At 39.4% G+C, this 21,057-nt stretch overlaps 1 protein-coding gene across 3 annotated transcripts in view; it reads right to left on the reverse strand.

Annotated features, from left to right (window-relative positions):
* The window catches only part of sox5 (SRY-box transcription factor 5), a 335,228-nt gene that overhangs the window by 202,846 nt on the left and 111,325 nt on the right, over positions 1 to 21,057 (reverse strand). For 2 of the 3 annotated variants that reach the window (XM_088645796.1, XM_088645793.1), the window contains 2 exons: positions 13,442 to 13,533; positions 9,782 to 9,868 (listed from right to left, as the gene is read on the reverse strand). The gene's annotated coding sequence lies outside the window, so the exon portion shown is untranslated. The remainder of the gene's footprint in view (positions 1 to 9,781; positions 9,869 to 13,441; positions 13,534 to 21,057) is intronic. The other variant, XM_088645794.1, reaches the window with a different exon arrangement.

A 21,057-nucleotide genomic window follows, 5' to 3' on the forward strand; every position in this document is an offset into this window, starting at 1 on the left:
CGCTAAAAGGACAAAAAAATCCCTTGTTTACATACGACCTCAAACAAACAGTCAAAACTGCAGGCCATGCTGCCTCAAAGGAACAAATCAGGAATCCTGCAGAGGAATCTGAAAAGCACAGTGTTAACTAATTGTTTCACAACTTAATTAAATATGAGAGCAGTAATAATCAAAGTGCTGCCTAACTATGTGTTACATTCTTAAGGTGTTTGAGCACCGTCTAATTGTTTAGCGATGAAGCAATCTCTTCATAATGGCTAATTACTTCTGGGGATAATATCTTGGAAGTGCCAGACAAACACATGTCATTGATAAAATTAAAGAAAGGAAAGGCACAGAAATAATACATCTCCTGTGTAGTCTGTCTTTATAAAGTTAGTTGGCCTATTTACACAGTATCTTCAAAACTGTGCACAACGGGATAATGAAATTTGGATAAATGTCAGGACATACATGGTTCCTTGGAAAACAAGCTTTTGTCCATGTCAGCTTGACTGTGTGCAAGGACAGTCTCCACTATCATTTTCCAAGGGAAGATCTTGTTAATAATATACTGTATAGAGCAAATACCTGTTGACTTCTTCACATCTATGTTATCCCTGGCTGGATTTGCACCTTTGTAATTTTCCAATAAATCTTATCACCCCACCAAACCCTTCTGGAGCAATGAGTGTCATCCCCATGAACTACAGACGGCAATATCATGCCGATCTATGAGCCTGAACAGTTAGAAGGTGGGTGTGATTATGCTGAATAGGTGATTAACCACTGACAATTGTTAAGAACTCCATTGTCCTGCCATTTTAAAACTGAGGAAACCTCAACATACATTGTTCATGGTAAAAGTACAGAATATTTAATTTCACAACAGAATGTCAAAATAACACAAGAATAAAACTAGAGTAGGACTTTGGGGTGAAAATAAACTTATATTGAAGATATTTACCTGAGGATAAGCATATCACCTCTAGGGTGACCCTAGTTACCTCTAGAGTTTGCATGGTAACTATGGCCTTTCATGCTGTCAGAGTTTCATTAATCCCAGGGTTGCCTATCAACCATAAATGTAACAAAAGCCAGTGAACAATATTCAGAAACTGCCCATGAATTTGGATTAAAACAATTTAGGTATAGTTCTTAATACAGTGGCTGTTTGTGATGTGATCTGACCAAAAAGAGCACTCGCACTTGTGTGTGGACACACAGTAGAAGCCTAGCCCTGGACCTCATTTCAATCCATATCCACACCCCCTACACCTCCCCCTCACCCAAGGGGAACACACCCCTTCCCATCCTCCTCGATTCCACTGGCACCAGACTTAGAGGAGGCTGAGAAGCATGTTTATTTGTTTCAGAAGCCCCTTAGAAACATTGTATAATTGGAGGCCTCAGACTGGTAGTACAAACAAAGTTACATTGTAGGCAACCGTGGTCAACCTTCTCGTCCATACTAACACTTGTGAATGTTTCATTTTAGGATCGTAGCAGCGAGCCGAGACAATCAAGAGCTGGTGATTCCAAATTGGGGGATACAGAAAAACACTGGCAGTTCCAAATTTTAATTTTAAATAATACGTTTTAAAAACAGTATTTATTCAGTCATTCTGGCTATGGCAGACATCAAAGCAAAGACAAAAGGCGAAGTGCCACTGCTACAGTATGTTTCGGAGCACAAGAAGCCTGGAGACACACAGCACAGGAAGCATTGCTCACATTTAGGCCACAACAATGCAGCTTCCTTCTTAATACGAGCAGCCCCTTATGTAAAATCGGTATAGTGCATTGCAAAAGTATTCAAAACCTGCCCATAATGTTACATCTTTTACTAACTACATGCTCAGGTCAACACGTCAGGGCTTTGACTGAGCCATTCAAGGACATTTCATCTCTTCTGTCATACTACTTCAGTGGACTTAAGGTCTTAACGTCATAGTGGTCAATGTGGTTTTTGACCCAGTTATCGTTTCTTGGTTTACTTAAACAGGTTTTCCCCTAGTAATCACTTGTGCTTTACGCCATGGATTTTCCATCAATCCTGACTAGTTTCCCAGTGCCTGCTGAGGGGAATCCTTACAATTATATGATGTTGCCACCACCAGAGATTGACTAGGTGATGTGCTGTGTCCAGTCCATGCCATTGCCTCTACCACACTTTAGACTCCTCTTAGAAGTACAAAGACAAGCCAGGAGAGGTTTGTCACAAAGTTTTATAAGCAGATGGGACTAACATACACCTTTACTAAGTGATGCTTCAAAGATCAGCACATCATGTGTGAAGCGTGGCCTGAGCCTGTCTGGTGATATATACCATGAAGTTGGCCACTTAATGAGTTCTGAATCTTCCTGAAACATTTTGTCTGCTTATGTAGAAGAAAAGGCTTTACTTTACTGACAGTGTTTCACCAAGCAGTATGACAATGACCCTAAACATATGTCCAGTGAAACCTAGGAGTTAATCAGAAGCAAATAAATCCAACTAAAACTGCACTTTACATGTTAAAAAGACTGAAAGTCATTGAAGTCTGAACATCCTAAGGACACCCTGATAACAGGCAAGAAGAAGTGGCAGCTGCAAAGTTTCTCAAATGATAGAGTATAGAGTTTGTTGAACTTGGCCGATTGTAGACTTGTCTCAAAGGAACAGGCAAGCAAATACTCACTTTTACAATAAGAAATTTATTTCGAGTGAATGTGTTGACTCTAAGGGAAAAATAACAGTTTTGACTTTCCTGCCCCAATACTGTTGGAAGGCACTGTACGTATAGTCACCTCTGCAGGGGAAAGACTAGGTAATTCTCTTAATCTTATTGAGTTTCTGAAGTGTGTGTTTTAGAATACAAATGTGGAGTTTATCTGCACGGGTGATGATAATAGCTCTCCCTGTGATGATCTAAAAGCAGGAATATCTTCAAAGTGTTCATTTCTGCAGAGTCTCAGAGCTAATAAGTGGCACGGTCGACCGCTATTGAAATAATAATTCTGCCTCGATCTACATATAATGAAATTCGGTAAATGTCTAATCAGATAACGTAGCTCTTTTCTAACAAGGAAGATTTGCAATTTAGTGACTCAGAAAAAGAGAGTTGTTGAGCATGATCTAGAAAGACCAACCTGATTTCCAATTCAGTAAGACAAGGCTTAGGCACTTGTGACACAAATACAGAATTATTTGTATCATCTACAAATAGTAGAATTATCTTCAATGAAACCTTAGATTATATAATATTGAGGGGCTACCTACCAACCCATAGCTTAAATCAATAAATATTAGTTTTGACATACACCCAAACCTTTTAGTTTTTTACTCCCTGCCCTCAATGTAGAAAATCACAAAATGCTTTACACCACCATTAAGATGCCCTTTGTTTTGCTAGCTGAGGAAAGTGTGGCTGCCACATTGAAATAATAGAAAATCACCAAGCATCTTGTTGTATGAAATTAGACTCCTTTATCATGGTATTATGTATTTTCTTACTTCAAACAAATCCAAACAGCTAGCACGTTTCGTATGAGACTCTAGTTTGCGTATATGTTCCAGGACAAATCTGAAATATTAGTCACGGGAATCAGCGAGCAAGTAGAGTTTGCGGATGGAATGAGTGGGATTTTGAATGAATAAAGTACACATAACAACGGCTATACAGGAACAGAAAGAAAAGAAAGAACAGAAATCCCTTACCTTTCTGTTAACTTTAACTTTAATCCTTAAAGGGGTACAACTGCCACCCCAATCCCCTAAATACTAACAAGAACATGAACCCCCAACTAAAAAACACACAAAAGGAAGAAAGAGAACCCCGCCTGCAAGCCCCCCACCCACAAATGCCCTTCCTTTATCGAACCCATAGCTGTTGTTCTAACATGATGCAAAATCAAAACACCGATACCCCTCTCACAATAGTTAAAATCATCAGGACAAAAAAATTCCCCACAGTAAAGAGAAAAATCTTAATATAAGAAACAAACTCTTCATAACCATTAAAACAATTATGAGCATATAATACACAACTAAGAACATGTGCTACACAGAATCAGAACATATTTAAAGGGCGTGTCACCACAGATGAAATATTAAAAGAAGAAAGCTGAAGTTGATAAGACTTCAATTCCCAATGAGGAGTACCACCAGAAGAACTTGAGTTGATACCAACTCACACACTAATAAAGAAATGCAGCACACAAGCAAAAAGAAAAACAGAATAAAAGGTCTGATTTTATCTACATGCACAGCTACAATAAAGGAATGCCACACGGAATATTAATATCTTCAAAAATACATGCATTACTCCATCCAATTTCACACTGCAGTCCCTTCAGATACATCAAACTCTTCCTCCAGTGCTGAGGTAAACAGATACTGTCTCTATTCTATCTAATTGCATCTCTGACATAAAAATTTGGATGACTCAAAACTTCCTTCATCTTAACTGTGACAAGACTGAAGTCATGCTTATTGGTACCCCCCATCAACTTCGTAAAGCCAGTCCTGTAACCCTGTCTGTAGATGGCTCTGTACTTGAGCTCCAATCAAAATTGAAAAACCTTGGGGTTATATTCGATTCTGGCTTAACATTCGACCCAGATGTACAGCATACTGTCAAAACATCTTTTTTTCACCTTAGAAATATCGCAAGACTAAGCCCTATGCTATCATTAACTGTGGCTGAAAAGCTGATCAACATATTTGTATTCTCTCGAATTGACTACTGCAATGCTCTGCTCCCTGGGGTATCTAAATCTACTCTGAACAAGCTGCAGTATGTCCAAAATTCAGCAGCCAGAATCCTGACCAGGTCTAGTGCAAGTGTTCACATTACTCCTATCCTGGAGTCCTTGCACTGGCTTCCGGTCAAATTCCGCGTAGACTTTAAAATCCTCATGCTCACCTACAAGGCTTTACATGGCTTGGCACCTCAATACCTGTCTGAACTTTTATCGCCCTACTCCCCACCTCGCAACCTCCACTCTTCAAATTCTGCCCTCCTTACTGTCCCCCAAGCCCGTCTACATTGTATGGGCGACAGGGCCTTCTCCTGCTATGCCCCCAAGCTCTGGAACTCTTTGCCCAAGGATATTAGAGAGTCACCTTCTCTAAACTCCTTCAAATCCAGACTCAAAACCCTCCTTTTCAGAAAAGCCTTTACTTAACTGGTTCCATTCTTCACCCCTCTGCTCTTCTTAATACCATCTTCCACGGTCTCCTCTATTGTTATTGTTGTATTGTTGTAATTATAATTGTGTCCTGTCTTGTGGAATTTTCTTATTTATTGTTGTAGTCTTCTTATTTATTGTTATTGTCATCCTGTAAAGCGCTTTGAGAAGCCACCTTTAAAGGCGCTATATAAAATAAAGTTTATTATTATTATACTATCCACCAGCCTGGAGGGCTTTCAGTAATGTAGGGTACAGCAAAAAGGACCGGACTGAAGAAAACGATTCTTGAAGACTCACCCCGTGAGAGGGCAGTGGGATCATCCAAAATGGATATTATTGTCTAAATTACATTCCCCAGAATACTGTGGGGAGACCCATGGCCTATTGCCAGACGACAATTGGTCGGGTGATGCTTTAAAAAACAGAAAGCAGAGACTTTCTGGATCAGTCTTCTATCAGCTATCTGGATACAGACAGACTAGGGATCCTCTGGTATGCAAATGGGACCGGAGGGAGAGAGTGAAGGAAGAGATTGACTGTCCAACTGGTGAAACCTTTTCGACGTGAAAGTTTTTCAACATGTGAGTTGTGCAAGTTCAACATGACACTCAACAGTTGAGTGTCAAAACAGAGACATCATAAAGGGGCGTAACAAAAGCACGCAAAATGGGGTGGCAGGCAACAGGAAATCATTAGACTGGTATTCTGACATACTGGTCATGTGACTGGTGGGCAGATTTGGTTTCTGGGGAAATACTGCCTGGAATCGCTGTGAATGACAAGCTCCACAGCCAATTGTGAAAAAAAAGCAGAGCCTGTTAAATCTGTCACTTACTGAACATGCCTAGGAAACCCATCCCAGCGACAGCATCATTCACATCCTTAGAACCTAGAGGAAGTGGGATTTGGCTCTTCAGGAGGATAGCAGGATCTGCTACCATAGCCCTGGAGTGCAGCTGAGCCAGATTGCTTGAGGCTTGAGAGACCATTGCCAAGTCAGCCTTACTGTTGACAGTGGTCGACCCAATTACTGACATCATCTGAAAATGATATCAGTGTTGATTCCTACATCCAACATTCCTACATGGACTTGGTAGCTCCACTGATATCATTGCTAGAGGCTTTAATATTTTAAAATTAAAACTCTTCCAGATGGGTCAGGTCTATTAATTCATATGCAATCTTTTGGTTTTGTGGTTGTGCTTTTGCAAATGCAATTGGCAAGCTGACATAAATCTGGCAAGCTGTCAGGTGTCACCTGAAGAAGGCTCCACGGCCTAAATGTTGTGTTTTCTTTCTTCTCTTTTCAGCATGGAATAAACCTATTACTTATTCCTTTGCAGCCTTCGCATGCTGACGAAGCTACCCACCTGAACTACTGAAGTGAAGTATACCACACAAAGGGACTAGGCCAGACCACCAGTGTCAAATTTCCCTTCCCCGAGGAACCTTTTCATCAGTTCCTGCAATCTTCTGCTGGAATTGGTTTTAAAATTGCAAATAACTAAAGAGAAGCTACAACAGGAAATGAAACAAGTATGAAATGAAATAAGAGAAAAAAAAAACAGATGATACAAACTAATCCTTTAAGTCAAACCGTTGAAATACATGAGAATTAATAAAAACAAACTTAAGTGCAATTGCATACAAGTTTCTGCTGGGCCCTTCTGCACTTGAATTGGCTTTAGATCCATGATGAAAAAAGACACAGTGCTGTTGAAATATGAAAGAGGATAATCCCTAATTAATGAAAAACTGAGTGGAACACGTGCCTGTACTACAACCTTCATCAATTGTGTAGAATTACAATGTAGAATTCAAACAACATTTATTTAAAAAAAGGTTTATTTTTTTATTTTTATTTTCCCTCGGCTATCTGAAATTAGATTTCCAGCAAACGGACTAAAATTGGTTTATTATTTAACTGATTATATTTTAAAATAATATACTTTTTTTTTTTAGATGTAGGTTGACGTTTATGGGGAACAAATGCTTCTGAACCACTATTTAACAATAAGTACTCAATTAGCATTGACCACATGAGAGCAGACTTACTAGTAATACATTTCAAGGGCTTGAGAATAAAAAGCACAGGTGACTTCTCTTTTTCACTCCCTTACAATAACAACTACACACTCTTGTCGCTGCTGATATCAACAATATGCTCCACTCTATTATCAGTGTTTTTTGCAAAAATGGAACATACACTTCTATATATAGGTCCATCTCAGATGGCAGATTTAACCTCAAAGAATGCCTGCTGTTATCATTACCATATCAAATCAGTGTGACTTCACATTGTATGTAATTCAGAGGGCAGTGTTGCAGCTTGGACAAAAACCTTGATCAAAATATAAATTGCAGCTGGGAAAAATGCAAGATTTACTAGACTTAAGCAAATAATTCACAAATTTTTAACCTTATAGTTTATGCATGACTGTGTGACAGCATGTATGTGTGAGCATCAAAGTAATACATTATTCCTATACCTCAGCAATGATAAGCAACAAACTCGCAGGCCCAGACACCTCTCTGCTGAGTGCAGTGCCAGGCAACAGGCAGCCGTGCAAACTGCTCAGCTGCAACTGTTCCAAGTCCAATAATTACAACTTGTCAGAAAGAATTAATTTTCCCATTTCTCATAAAGATGTGTAAAAATTACCATGTTATTATACACTGACACTCTCCGGAGGCAGACACCAAATTTAATTTTGAATTCTTCCCGCACATTAAATTAAATCCATAAATAAGAGTTTAGGCATTCGTTTGGAAGCATATGTTCGTTAGGAGAGGAAGCCAACACGTGCCCACTGTAATGGCTGTTGTAATGTTTTAATAGCTCGCTCCTTCTAAGCACCAATAAATTTACATGATCATAACAGTCGTGGGCAACCAAGAAGCCTATTACTGACTAAGCGCAAGCTGATACATTAAGTGATGAGAAACAGGGAGGAAAAAAAGGCTGAAAGTCTTGTATAAAATTAAAGAACTGCACTTCTCATCTGCGCTCTGTGACTGAAGTTTAACTAGCGTGGTCGCTTGGTCAAAACAAATAATGATCTGATGGGAAACAAAAGATTTAATCTCGGCGATTCTCTGTCTCCACCAGCAAGTTGTGCTTGTTAATTGCACCAGTTAGTCCCGTTCGGGAGAAATAACGCATGGTTTTCAATCAATTTCCCATAAACCAATGGAGCACAGAAGACCAAAAGCTACTCACAGCCTTTTGCTTTGGCAATTGTCTCCATTAAAGGAAAGCAAGAACATTAAGCCACCTTCTGTTGGTTGTAATGTCTGCTTACCCACTGTTCTTGAGCTAATCTGTGCAATGTACAACACGGGAATACTGGTAGGGGCAAATGAAAACCTGAGTATGATGCAATACAATGTACGTCTTTACAGTTCCCGTTAAAACGAGGCTTCCAAGTGGGCTGAAGCACCTAATGGATAGTATTATTGTTATTTAAAATCTGTAAAATAGAGCTTAAAATGCTTTTAGGTGAGATCTAAATGCAGCGGCATCCTGTGATAATGACAGAGTTTGGCAGGAATTCCAGAAGCAGGAAACGGCTCTCTCCCTTGCTCACCATGTAAAGTGAAGGAGCTGCAGCTGTCCCACCTGCTGTAACTGGAAGCAGAGGCAGGAGAAAGGGATACCAGCTCCCCTGGAATATTACTGCTTCCGAGAAATGTCCTGAAAAGAATTCTGTTGTATCTTTTACAAAAAAGAAGACTTAGAATTACTACTCTATGGCTCATCTTCACATTAAATGAAGAAAATTGTAATACATTCTATAGTTTAATCTTACTTTTTGACCACTGACATGTCTATCTACTGTATATTCACACTTAAGATGCAGTGTACTGAAACCCCCTTACGAAAATTGCTTCACACAGGATTCCAATATTGATACAGCCTCCATGCTATAGGTATGAAATTCCAGGGATTGAGCAGGAGAAAAAAAACAGGTTCTAAGGGCCGTGCAGAAACAAAAATATCCTTAGTTTCTTTCAAATTGTAACATCTTGTTCCTAAAACTATGGTATCAACATAAATCATTAAACATAATGGTGCTATATACAACACCACCTAAATGTATTCATACTTGTAATGTAAGAAGAACAAATAATTCAAAGAAGATGTACAAATAGGACAGTGTTTCTTGATCAAAAATGTCTAAAAATCTCATATTAAGAATTAAGAATAATCTCAATAGTACTGCACAAAGCAAAGTTATATTTCTCATAACTTAATAAACTTAATACAACTCAAAGGTCACATTTATTCACATCCCTGGAGTTCATACTTTGTAAATCCTCCTCTGGCAGAGATTACACTGACTAGACACCTCCTGTAGTGTATTATGAGGTGCTGGCACTACAGAGATGTAATTTATGAATATTTCTCCATAGAAGTGCTCTGGTCTTTAGATCCTTTGGTTTCCATTAGTGAACTGCCATTCTGAGTTAGGATCACAAATATTCAATTGGATTAAAGTCTGGCAATTGGGATGGCAAGTCAAGAACATGTATTCTGTGTGCGGTTAACCATTCCTTTGATGATTTGGATGTAGCTGTGTATCACTGTCATGCTGGAATGTCCAGTCTTGGCCAAACATGAACTTACTGTCAGACAGAACCAGGTGTCTGGCCACAATGTCCTGGTAAGGGTTGGAGTTCAGGTTTTTCCCTGTCTTGACAAGGCCTCTAGGACCTGTAAATGCAAAACAACCGCAAAAAACAATGGATCTCTCCATATGTCGCAGTGGGCATGAGTGTTCTCTGAACATGAGCTTCACTTATAATAATAATAATAATTACTTACACTTATATAGCGCTTTTCTGGACACTCCACTCAAAGCGCTTTACAGGTAATGGGGACTCCCCTCCACCACCACCAATGTGCAGCATCCACCTGGATGATGCGACGGCAGCCATAGTGCGCCAGAACGCTCACCACACATCAGCTATTAGTGGGGAGGAGAGCAGAGAGTAATGAAGCCAATTCATAGATGGGGATTATTAGGAGGCCATGATTGGTTAAGGCCAATGGGAAATTTGGCCAGGACGCCGGGGTTTCACCCCTACTCTTTTCGAGAAACACCCTGGGATTTTTAATGACCACAGAGAGTCAGGACCTCGGTTTTACGTCTCATCCGAAGGACGGCACCTGTTTACAGTATAGTGTTATGTTGATGAGATGTCCAAAAAGCTCAATTTTTTACTTTATTTGACCATCAGACATTATTTCAATTGGCAATAATGTTGGTATGTATGAGTTGCCTCTGTAGTTTACCTTCAGAAGAGGGTCCTTCCTTGCAACACAGCTATGGATGCTACATGTGTGCAGATGACATTGAATGGTAACTTTCACCACACTGCATCCTGAAGATGCCAGCGTTTACTGTAGATCTCCAACTGCTGCTTTGCTGTAACAGTTGCCTCCCAAACCACTCATTTCACAAACGGTGGTGGCAAGATACCCCAGAGTCCTTTTCTTTCCAGGGTAGCCACTGCACCAGTAGATTTAAACTTTAAAAAGTGACACTACATTGGAAAGCGAGGATTCTTTATAGACATCCACCAAGTTGTGAAGGTCAGTGATCAGTTGCCTGCAGTCTTCAAAGAGCTCCCTGACCTTAACTATGATGATGCACGCTACTCCTAAATGTGTTTCATGCATTAACTCCTTTCATAACACATGGAAACAGTAGATGTAGATGTAAATGTAGATTTGCTCGTGTTGAATTGTATTTAAATACTTTGTTGTGCAAATAAATATCACCCACTTGTTTTCTGACATTCAATTAATTATGATAAATATGACTTTGCTTTGTGGAATGCTATTATGATCACAGCATCATATTATTAGATTTAAGTAAGGCCCATTATTCAATCTATAATTTATTGTGCTCTATAATACTTTTTGTTCCTTTTTCACTGGAGGTTTAATAAATCTGATCAGTTATATTATTGAAATGCAAACATCTAGATTTTCTTTTCTATTTGAGGGGTCGTCCACATTGGCCCAACAATGGCCAGCCCACAAGCCTGGTGAAACACAGGTTACACTGCCTCAGGTGAGCAACTCTGCCACCCAGGAAGAAGGATATGTTTTGCTAGCAGAGGATAACAGCTTGATAAAGAAATCAAGGTCTTTGAGGCGCTTTTAGAAATGAGCATTCATTTTTTATCCATATTTAACCATAGACCATCCATTTTCTAACCACTTTATCCAATACAGGGTTGTGGGAGAGCCAGAGCCTATCCAAGCAACAGGCACAAGGCAGTCTCTGAACAGCACGCTAGTCCATCAAAGGACACACACAGACACAGACAAATACACAAATCTACTCATACAGTTTTTCCAAGAAGCCAATTAACCTACCAGTATGTTTTTTGACCGTGGGAGGAAACTAAAGCACCACGTGAACATGGGGACAAAATACAAATTCCACACCGTGAGCACCAAAGTCCCAAATGTAAGCCCTGGGTCAAAGTGCTGTGAGGCAGCAATGCTAACCACTGCACTACTGTGTTGCCCCCATAAAAAATATTTTAGAACATAAGAGCCCGTTTTTGTGTTCCCCAGTCAGTCTGACACTGATAATCTGCAGATGTGCACATTCTTGGTCTGGACAGCAAATCTCAGTATCACAGTCCTTTAAGAGCTTGGACATGAACTACAATGGCAAGAAATCTAACACCTCTGATATGTGATGCACACAATATATAAAACAGTAAAAAAAAAATACGGATTACAACTCAAGTAAGTTGGAAAGGAGAATTAATTCTGACAATTTTTTATCTCTTAGATCCATTTAGGATGCCAAACATAATACAATAAATGGAACTATAATCCACAATACCTGATGGGATGAGACACGCTGTGAGTTGGAGACATACAGTAGGAATGAGCAAACGACAGCATGGTCTGGCCAAAAAGACGTTATTTATACAGTAGATACTACATTGATGAGTGGAGTTTAGATTGTTCATTGTAGATTTGGATCCAGAGTAAACAGCATGGTATAGGAGAGGTATGGTATAGCAAACTTAATTAAGCTATTAAAGGCAGAATCACAGATATCATACAAGCACATACTAAATGCCAAAAGGGTGATATGGAATTGTATATCATCTGCTGTATGCAAGTGTAGCAGATCTAGGCCTAGAGGTCCTAAATACTGTACATAAAAACCATACTTTCACTAGAATCAGGAAAGTAGTTTACTGGCTGAGGTCATACAGTACCAACCATGATGTTTCAAATCTTCTCCCCCAGGTTTGGTTCTGCTAACATCCGTGTCCTATTATTCCTGTTAGTATAATAAATACAACCCCTACTAGAATCCTAGATCCAACCAGCTGGTGCTGTTTGGCTAGGGACAGAGTTTAAACCTGCAATGCTTCTGCCCTCGACACAACAGAAGATGATATCAAGAGATTTGGTTTCACTTTGGCAAAAATGTAAAGGGTTCGTCTCTGAACCTAAAGGTTCACTTTTGTCTTCAATGAGTTTCACCTCAAAACCTAAAGGGTACAGCGTACCGTTTGAGACTGCAACTTGCGACTTGACCAATCTAGCCCTGACTGTCATCAGTCATCCTTCTCCCTGATATAGTATCTTTTAATTGTGCAAAATCAGCTTGCTGACAGCTGAGGCCAATTGTACTAATACTTTTGTGAGGAATCTGAGTCCTGACTTATTCCTCTCTCTCTCTGCAGTGTTCCTACACTTCTAGCATTCCTGTCCTGGAGCTACACCCCAGATCCCTTTATTCCACAACAGCAAGATATGGAAAACCTTACAGTTAATCGACAATGTTTAAAGTACTATCAGTTTTACACATACAAATCAGATGAAGCTTTGGATTCCCTGTTAGTGTATATGCTTTTGGTCTGCACATTAAAACTCCTTTTGCAGTTAAATGGTGGAGGGGAGTCCCCATTACCTGTAAAGCACTTTGAGTGGTGTGTCCAGAAAAGCACTATATAAGTGTAAGCAATTATTATTATTATTATTATTATTATTATTATTATTAAATTCTATGCTACAGTATTTTGCACTGGACCAAGAGTTAAAGAGCTTTGGAAAATACTGATGGACTGACTGGACTGATGTTTTTCAAAATGTATTTCAACATTTTGTTTTATTATTACAAAATATGGAATATAACTGCAGTGGATCCCTGACTTAATATTCTAGTGAAAAAAAACAAATTGTCATTTTTGTGACATCGGTATCAGGTGTGGCACCAGTGGAATAAAAAAATATATTTTTTACCCTCTAGTCAATGAGCAGCCCTTCCAGAACAGGTGTCAATCAAAAGGTGAGCACTATTCCAGGGATCAGCTCTGCGTCCACCTGCACTGTACCTGTAAAAGAGAAATGAGCAGACTTGTTTTTTCTCTGTTGCCTCTTAACTTTAAAGGAGGTATTTTAATTGACAGTCCCTTCTCGTGATGCCTTCCCTGTCCTGTAGCTGTGTTCTGCTCCTACTCCTGCTGTCGCATTTGGTAATTCAACATTTTAAAGTATGAAAGAACGACAAAAAAAGAAAGGAGCATGGACGTGCGATGTGGGCGAGTATGAGTCAGGCCATGTTCTGAGGCCCACTGAGAAAGCCTTTTGCTAGCAAATCTTCATTAAAGGAGATATTTTACTTCTTCCAGTGAACGCGAAGAACGTCTTTTATTTAAAAACGTGTTTAAAAATTTAAGTCTATGCCATTCAGTTGGGAACTACAAGTTTCATCTCTCTGTGGACAATGGGGAGGTTCCTCTAAGCCATCAACTCACTAAGGCATTCAGCTTGTGATTTGCTATAAGCTCCCCAATGACAAAAATATGCTTAAAGCCCAGTGGAATGGCATGTCCCTCACTGATGTCACCACCACAAGTCTGCAGGCAACTGCAAAGCCATTTAGCTCCCAGTGTTTCACCTAGAGCTAAGACACCCCTGGCCAACTCATTCTCAATGCTCCCACCCGTTACATTGGTTTAATTCTGCACTGCTGCTTGAGGCAAACTGCTCCTAACCACAGCTGGTGAGTCAGTAAGAAGATAGCGGGTGTATGAAAAGTTACAAACATGAGGAGATTGTTTACTCCATCTTTCCTGTTTGGCAGTGAAATGTTAACTCATCTAAGCATCTCATTAGTTCCAACAACATGCCTGGGTAACGTGTTCCTTACTCCCACAACCCTTTGGATCAAGAAATGTCTCCCTATTTTTTATTTGAAATTCTCGTCCACATAGTTTCCATATGTGTCCTCTGGTTTTCGTTTCACTATTCATTCTGAAGTAGTCCACTGGACTGACATTGTCAGTGCCTTTGAGGATTTTTAATATTTGTATCAGGTCCCCTCATAGTTATCGCTATTCCAGAGTAAAATATCTCGGTTCCTTCACACTGTCAGTGCAGAACTTTTCCTTAAGGTCTGGAATCTATGTGGTTGGTCTTTGGATGAATTCCAGAGCAGCAATATTTTTTCTATTATGCGGTGACCAGAATTGTACACAATTTTCTAAATTAGGCTTTGCCAGTGTCTTACACTATTTTAAAATAACATCCTTTCATTTAACTTGGCTTTTAACTACACATCCCATTTTTAATTGATTCCCCACATTGTCTTAAAGATGTCAATGATGTGTCAACATAAACACCTAAATCTTATTCATACATAGCCTCTTCTAGCTCAGCGTTTCCCCTTTTGTACCTACATAGCTTACATTTTTACTACCTGCATGAACTCATAACATCTGGGTCATTGATCTCAGCCTGTGCTTCTAGCTTTTACCAGCTGAGCCACTCGAGAGACTCAAAGCCGTCTTTTATAATGCTGTGCTCAGTGAACAATGCCAAAAAAAAACGAATTCAATATTTAATAAAAACATACATCTATTAAGAAACAACAATAGAAAGACACTAACAGTGCTCACAATAGGAAAGCTATTTTTCTATTAATTAACTGCACTGAACAGAATTAGGAACCTTCACAGCAGGAAGAGGTTAGAAAGGGGGAGCTGCATCAGTGCTGGAGCTCTAAAGAAACTAGTAGAGTTTAATTCAAACCTGACAAATGAAAAGTCAAAAGCAAGATCACAACATTTCATGACAGCCTTCAGACAAGAAGAATGGAATCAACCTTTAAAGATTATCCATTCCATCATATAGAAGGCTGTGGCGTATAAACTTCCATTTAAGTCATGTTATTTAAAATGCTTCTTCCTTTTTAGATTTAAGTTTTTTTTCTGCCGTTACAGATTGGAGCATGTATGCTAGGATAACAATTATGAAAACTAGAGGATATGCTTCAAAGTTTGATTGCTGTACTTGGAAAACTAGGAAGAAGATTTTCCCCATTAGTGACATTGACTTGACTAACAAATTAATCCGTATGTAGTCCTCTTATTGGTATGCACACTCAAAAGATTTTTATGATCGTCTTGGAACATAATGGTGATGCAAATGGGATTTTTGAATAACGATAATATGTTACTGGTGTGCCCTACTTCTGAATATTTGAACTTCAAAACCAGACTTTTTTTTCTGACAAGAGACTTAATGTTGTTCCAAATCAATCACAAAACCCGCTTGATGAAATTACCTTTTCATTTTACTGTTGACAAATATGCGTATTAGACAACATTACAGATAAAGAAAGGGATATCAAGCTGTTATCATTAATGTTAAGAAATTAATTCTCAATGAAGTGGTGGTATAAATCAACCAATGTATAAGAATATTTCTTCTTTCATCAAAATTCTATCACTGGAAGAGCAAAGAAAAATACTAACTATAGTATAGTAACAACTGGTTGGAAGGGAAGAATAGCAGTTATATGGGGCTGCCACCATGATGATTTTAGAGCACTTACACCAGAAATAAAGAACATTTCTGGAAGTAAATGACACTAAAATGTATCTGTTCCAGTTAGAAGTTAGAAGTTTTTCCTGTCATAAGGTTTGATTAGGAGTTGAGCTTTTGTTTGGTCCTACCTTCCTCAACACCATATACTGTATACTTCTACTCCTTCTTATTATCACATCCTAGTTGTGAGATTCATAGATGTAATACACTGTAACACACCCTCACAACAGCTAAATATATTAAACATGCAGTTATAGAGAAATATAACTATTGTTACAGCACAATAAAAGCTCAGTTGGGATCATGAAAAAAAAATCTTATGATTCTTGATACTAAGACACATCAATATGCAGTTCTGATCAAGTGTTCTTGAAATCACAAGGAGAAATGGAGCTTTGCCAAGTTATCCTGAACAGCGTTTGCCTAAATCAAGCTGTGAACTTGAGTACATGTATATTTACTCTTATTCACAAACAGACTTTGAAATTGATACAAGACTCCTTTTGTCGAAAATCCATTTGTGTCAAACTTGAATTTCCCTGGAACATTTTGTGACTCCAGAGACATGTAAACATATAACCAAACTGTGTGTGGTTATGCTGTCTTTTGTTTTTATCAAAAAGGCAAAATATTGGAAAAGGGTTTCACATCAGTTGAGTTTCTTCAGGTAGCAGAGTTTATAAGACTTCCTGCAGCTGTTAGACTAACATACAGTATTTAATAACATTGCTTGTGACACAAGCAGTGACTGGCCTTTAAAATAAAAGCAGCATAATGTTATTAGTTTGTGCAAAACTCTGTCTTTTGAACTTGAACTTGAACTTTATGTTGAACGTGAACTTTTAATGAATGGGTGAAGAATTAACATTTCTAATGAAGTGCTGTATTTTTTAAAAATGTTGAAAGCACAGGAAAATGCAGTCTCTATTTCAGCAACCTTCCATCAATAATGTGAAATGCAAAGCAATACAGCTTTTTCTATCATGATGCATATCTGTATTGTATATTAGAAATAGATACAGCTGAAACAAGAAATTATCTTTTAACAGCTACATGTTCAGTGCTGTACTAAATCACTCCATGTTTTGTGAAAGGATTTAAGGATAAAGTTTGCTGAGCTGCAGTGAGTTCACGGTCAAACCACAAAACAATGCAAATCCAGTGTAAGTCAGGATGAAATACTTATTGGTGTTTGGAAGGGATGGAGCCAGAGATATGTTCTTGATTTTTTCTTTCTTTCACTACCTTGATAATACAAAACCCCTTCACGGCTCAGCAATGCAAAGACAGAAAACATCTAAAAAAACTAAATCTCTCACTGAGAGCAAGATACGTCTTAGCAAGACGTTAACATACAAAATATGAAAAACATGTTGCATCATCATGTTATTTTTATATTCAGACTAACACAGACCCTTTCAAGATTTAACTCCTAAAATATGCAAAACCATAAGAAAGGTGACAAATGGGGAGAGGTCAATGGGTCCATTATGCTGGGTTGGCAGCTAATAGCTTAATGATTAAAGAATCACATCAGGCCACTTATTAAAGGATGTTAACGTTTGATTGGGAGAGACCTGATCAGAATATTCCACCCTTCTATCTAACCATCTCTTCCAATTCAGGGTCACTGGGGAGCTTGAGCCTGTCCTGGCTAGCAATGGGCGCAAGGCAGGCTACACCCTGGCTGGGATGCCAGTCTGCTGCTGGGCACACACAGACACAAGCACGCACACACTCACACCAGGACACATTTTCCCTTGAGCCATTTAATCTACCAGGATGTCTTTGGTCTGTGGGATGAAGTCAGAGCATCTGGAGGAAATCTACAGAAACACAGGGAGAACATACAAACCGCATGCAGAGAGTTGAACCCAGAGTCCCAGAGCTGTGAGGCACCAATGCTGACCACTGTGCCACTATGTCTCCCTAATCAGAAATTTCTTCCATAAAATTCTAAGATATTTCACACCTGTATTTAAACTTTAATACTCTACACTTTACACTGCTATTAAAGAATCTTTAACAAAAAAGGAGTTGCACTTTCTACAAATTATGCTAATTAACAGTTATCTCAAAGCCTCCACTGGTGTATTATGCTATGATAACTTTGGCTGTTATTTATAAGGGTTTATCTAGGTTAAAAACAATCAAGCTTGTAATTTGGCAATTTTTAATTCACGTCGATCAGAATCGTCACATGCTCTTGACCTCTCCAATTGACTCTTTGTCATTGACATAATTTGTTGTTACTCTGTACACATCTATGATGTTCAAAATCTTTAAATGTCTCAAGGTCTTTTTTTAATGTACTACAAAATCCAGATCTGTGAAAGTTACCTCTTAACAAAATGACTATGATTAAAGCAGAGAATCGCTGAGTGAAAAGGGTAGAATAGAATGGGCGTAAGGTTTTTGTACAGTAGTGTATATCCCGACACGTGGCCAGTGTTGAAAAGGATGCACTCATGCAAAAGACACCCTCTTGCATATCTTATTAATAAAAAAATGTAGACAAGGAAATTGTAACGAACAGTTCTTTCCGGACCCTATGCGGACGACACAGTCCGACGGAGTGGGGGAACACTGGGGAAACGTCATGCAGGAATACGGGGCAGAAGACAGGGGGGCGTGTCCACGGTGCGCTGGTGCACGGGGGAGGTGTGGCCGAGGCGAACAATCCGAGAGAGTAGTCCTTAGGGAATATCCAAAACACACGAGTAAGTCCAAAACCAGGAGATCCATCAGAAGAAGGAATTAAAAACACGAAGGCCGGGTCGGAACCGGCGGAGAGGGAACAGGAACGGGAACAGAGATTAAAACCTTAACGGGACCAGGCGCTTCCAGGTCCCGGACTCGCACGATATGGAAATCAGATGCAGAGACCCGATGAGCGTCAGCGCCTGGCTTTTAAGGGGGAACGGGAATAGGGATCAGGTGCAAACAATAGGAGGGAATGAGGAAGAGCTGGAGCTCCCTTAAGAGGAGGGGTTAGCGATCGTGACAGTACGCCCCTCCTTTTCAGGGCGGCTCCGAAGCCCTAAGAAAAAAAAAAGGGGAGAAAAAAAAACCCGATGGAATCCAGGCTGCCAGGGTGCCGTCCGCGGGGTCCAGGTGTTGGCTCTGCATTCTGTAACGAACAGTTCTTTCCGGACCCTATGCGGACGACACAGTCCGACAGAGTGGGGAAACACAGGGGAAACGTCATGCAGGAAAACGGGGTTGAAGACGGGGGCGTGTCCAAGGTGCGCTGGTGCACAGGGGAGGTGTGGCCGAGGCGAACAATCCCAAAGAGTAATCCATAGAGTAGCCAAAACACGAAGGTAAGTCCAAAACCTAGAGATCCATCAAAACACGACGTTAAAACCACGAAGGCCGGGTCGGAACCGGCGGACAGGGGACAAGGAACAGGAACAGGAACAGGGGTTAAAACCTTAACGGAACCAGGCGCTTCCAGGTCCCGGACTCGCACGATATGGAAATCAGATGCAAAACCCGGATGAGCGTCAGCACCTGGCTTTTAAGGTGGGCTGGGAATAGGGAGCAGGTGCATAGAATACAGTCTTGAGTGAAAGGGCTGGAGCACCCTTAAGGAGGGGGAACTAATATCGTGACAGAAATATGTACTAGAGAGTGGTTACCACAATAATCTGTCCAGTACTGTAATTAATCCTCCATTTAGACACAGTTATTGCCACACATGATGATGCAAGAGGTTGGGCACTTTGAACGTTGGCTCTTATATACATGTATATATGTTTTAATCACATTAAGATTTTATATAACTATCAAAACATTCACATTCAAGTCACAAAACAAAATATGATAATAAAAATAAACAGAAGGTTAGGGATTTTATGCGTAGTAACATATTTGTGTAAAAAAAATGTGAATAACTTTTTTTAGCCTTCCCAACAAAACAAATGTGTGATAGTCTTTTAATTGAATTAACTTAATTTCTTTTAATGATTGACCCAGGTTCGATACACCTTCGGCTGTAATGACCGGGAACAAAGGATCCCCTTGTCTCTCATGGTTAGTTCTGCAGCGAGACCTCGGCACGTATTTCTTGTCATTTCAATCATTATCAGAACCATATCGTTAGTGCCATTTTTCTTTAAAGCCCGGGCAATGTGATCACTAAATTTCATTTGTTAACACCCACATACACACATCCTCTAAAATGTTTTATAGCTTCACGGTTCAGGTCAAAGCTGTTAAGACAAAACCCAACAGCAGCAAGGTCATTTCATCTCTGCAGGCTAATCCAAGTTACCCCCCATGTGTTTTCAATTAAAAATAACGCCATTTCACAACACTTGGTTCCCTGGCTATTTCTCTGTCCTGTTAGCACACAAAGCTTTAAGCCTTTTATTTTGAGACAAGTGTTGTATTTTTACATTGGCTGAAATACAGTTATACTGTATGTTTTACGTGATACAGTGATCTTCTCTATTTGCAGCTTATGCATGCAATACTATTTAATGTTCAGGGCATTGTATCACTGTGGTGACTTGCTTGTATCAGATGTGCTGGTATTTTTGGGGACTTACGAGAAGACAAATTACTGTATTCACAGACTCTATATCTAAGTCATATTGATATACAGCAGTTACACGTAACTCTAAGCTTCAAAACAACTGTTACTTTCAATCCTCTATTTTTTGGGGTAAGAAAAACAGTGAAAAGTACAGAGATACAATGGCAGAATGCTATTTTCATGTAACAGCGGCAAAATAAAGCAATGATTTAATAAATGAAAGACATAATAATCATGATACAGGAGTGTATTGAATTGGCTGTCCTGTCAGAAAACCTTTCTGGCGACAGAAGAGCACACATTGTTTCCTGCTGTCTTAAATAAAGCTGGATTGTGAAGGCTGATAAAGACAGTTCAGCTGCTATTTTTTTGCAATATGTTGACGGCAATTTAAATCATAAGACTATTATATTACATAACTGTGATTAAGACGTGTAAATAATCCTATCAAAGGATAGCAGCACATCAGTTTCTGATGATCCCTTTG

This window comes from Lepisosteus platostomus, chromosome 9, assembly GCF_059453375.1.
Source record: "Lepisosteus platostomus isolate fLepPlt1 chromosome 9, fLepPlt1.hap1, whole genome shotgun sequence".
In the NCBI taxonomy this organism is placed as follows: Eukaryota; Metazoa; Chordata; class Actinopteri; order Semionotiformes; family Lepisosteidae; genus Lepisosteus; species Lepisosteus platostomus.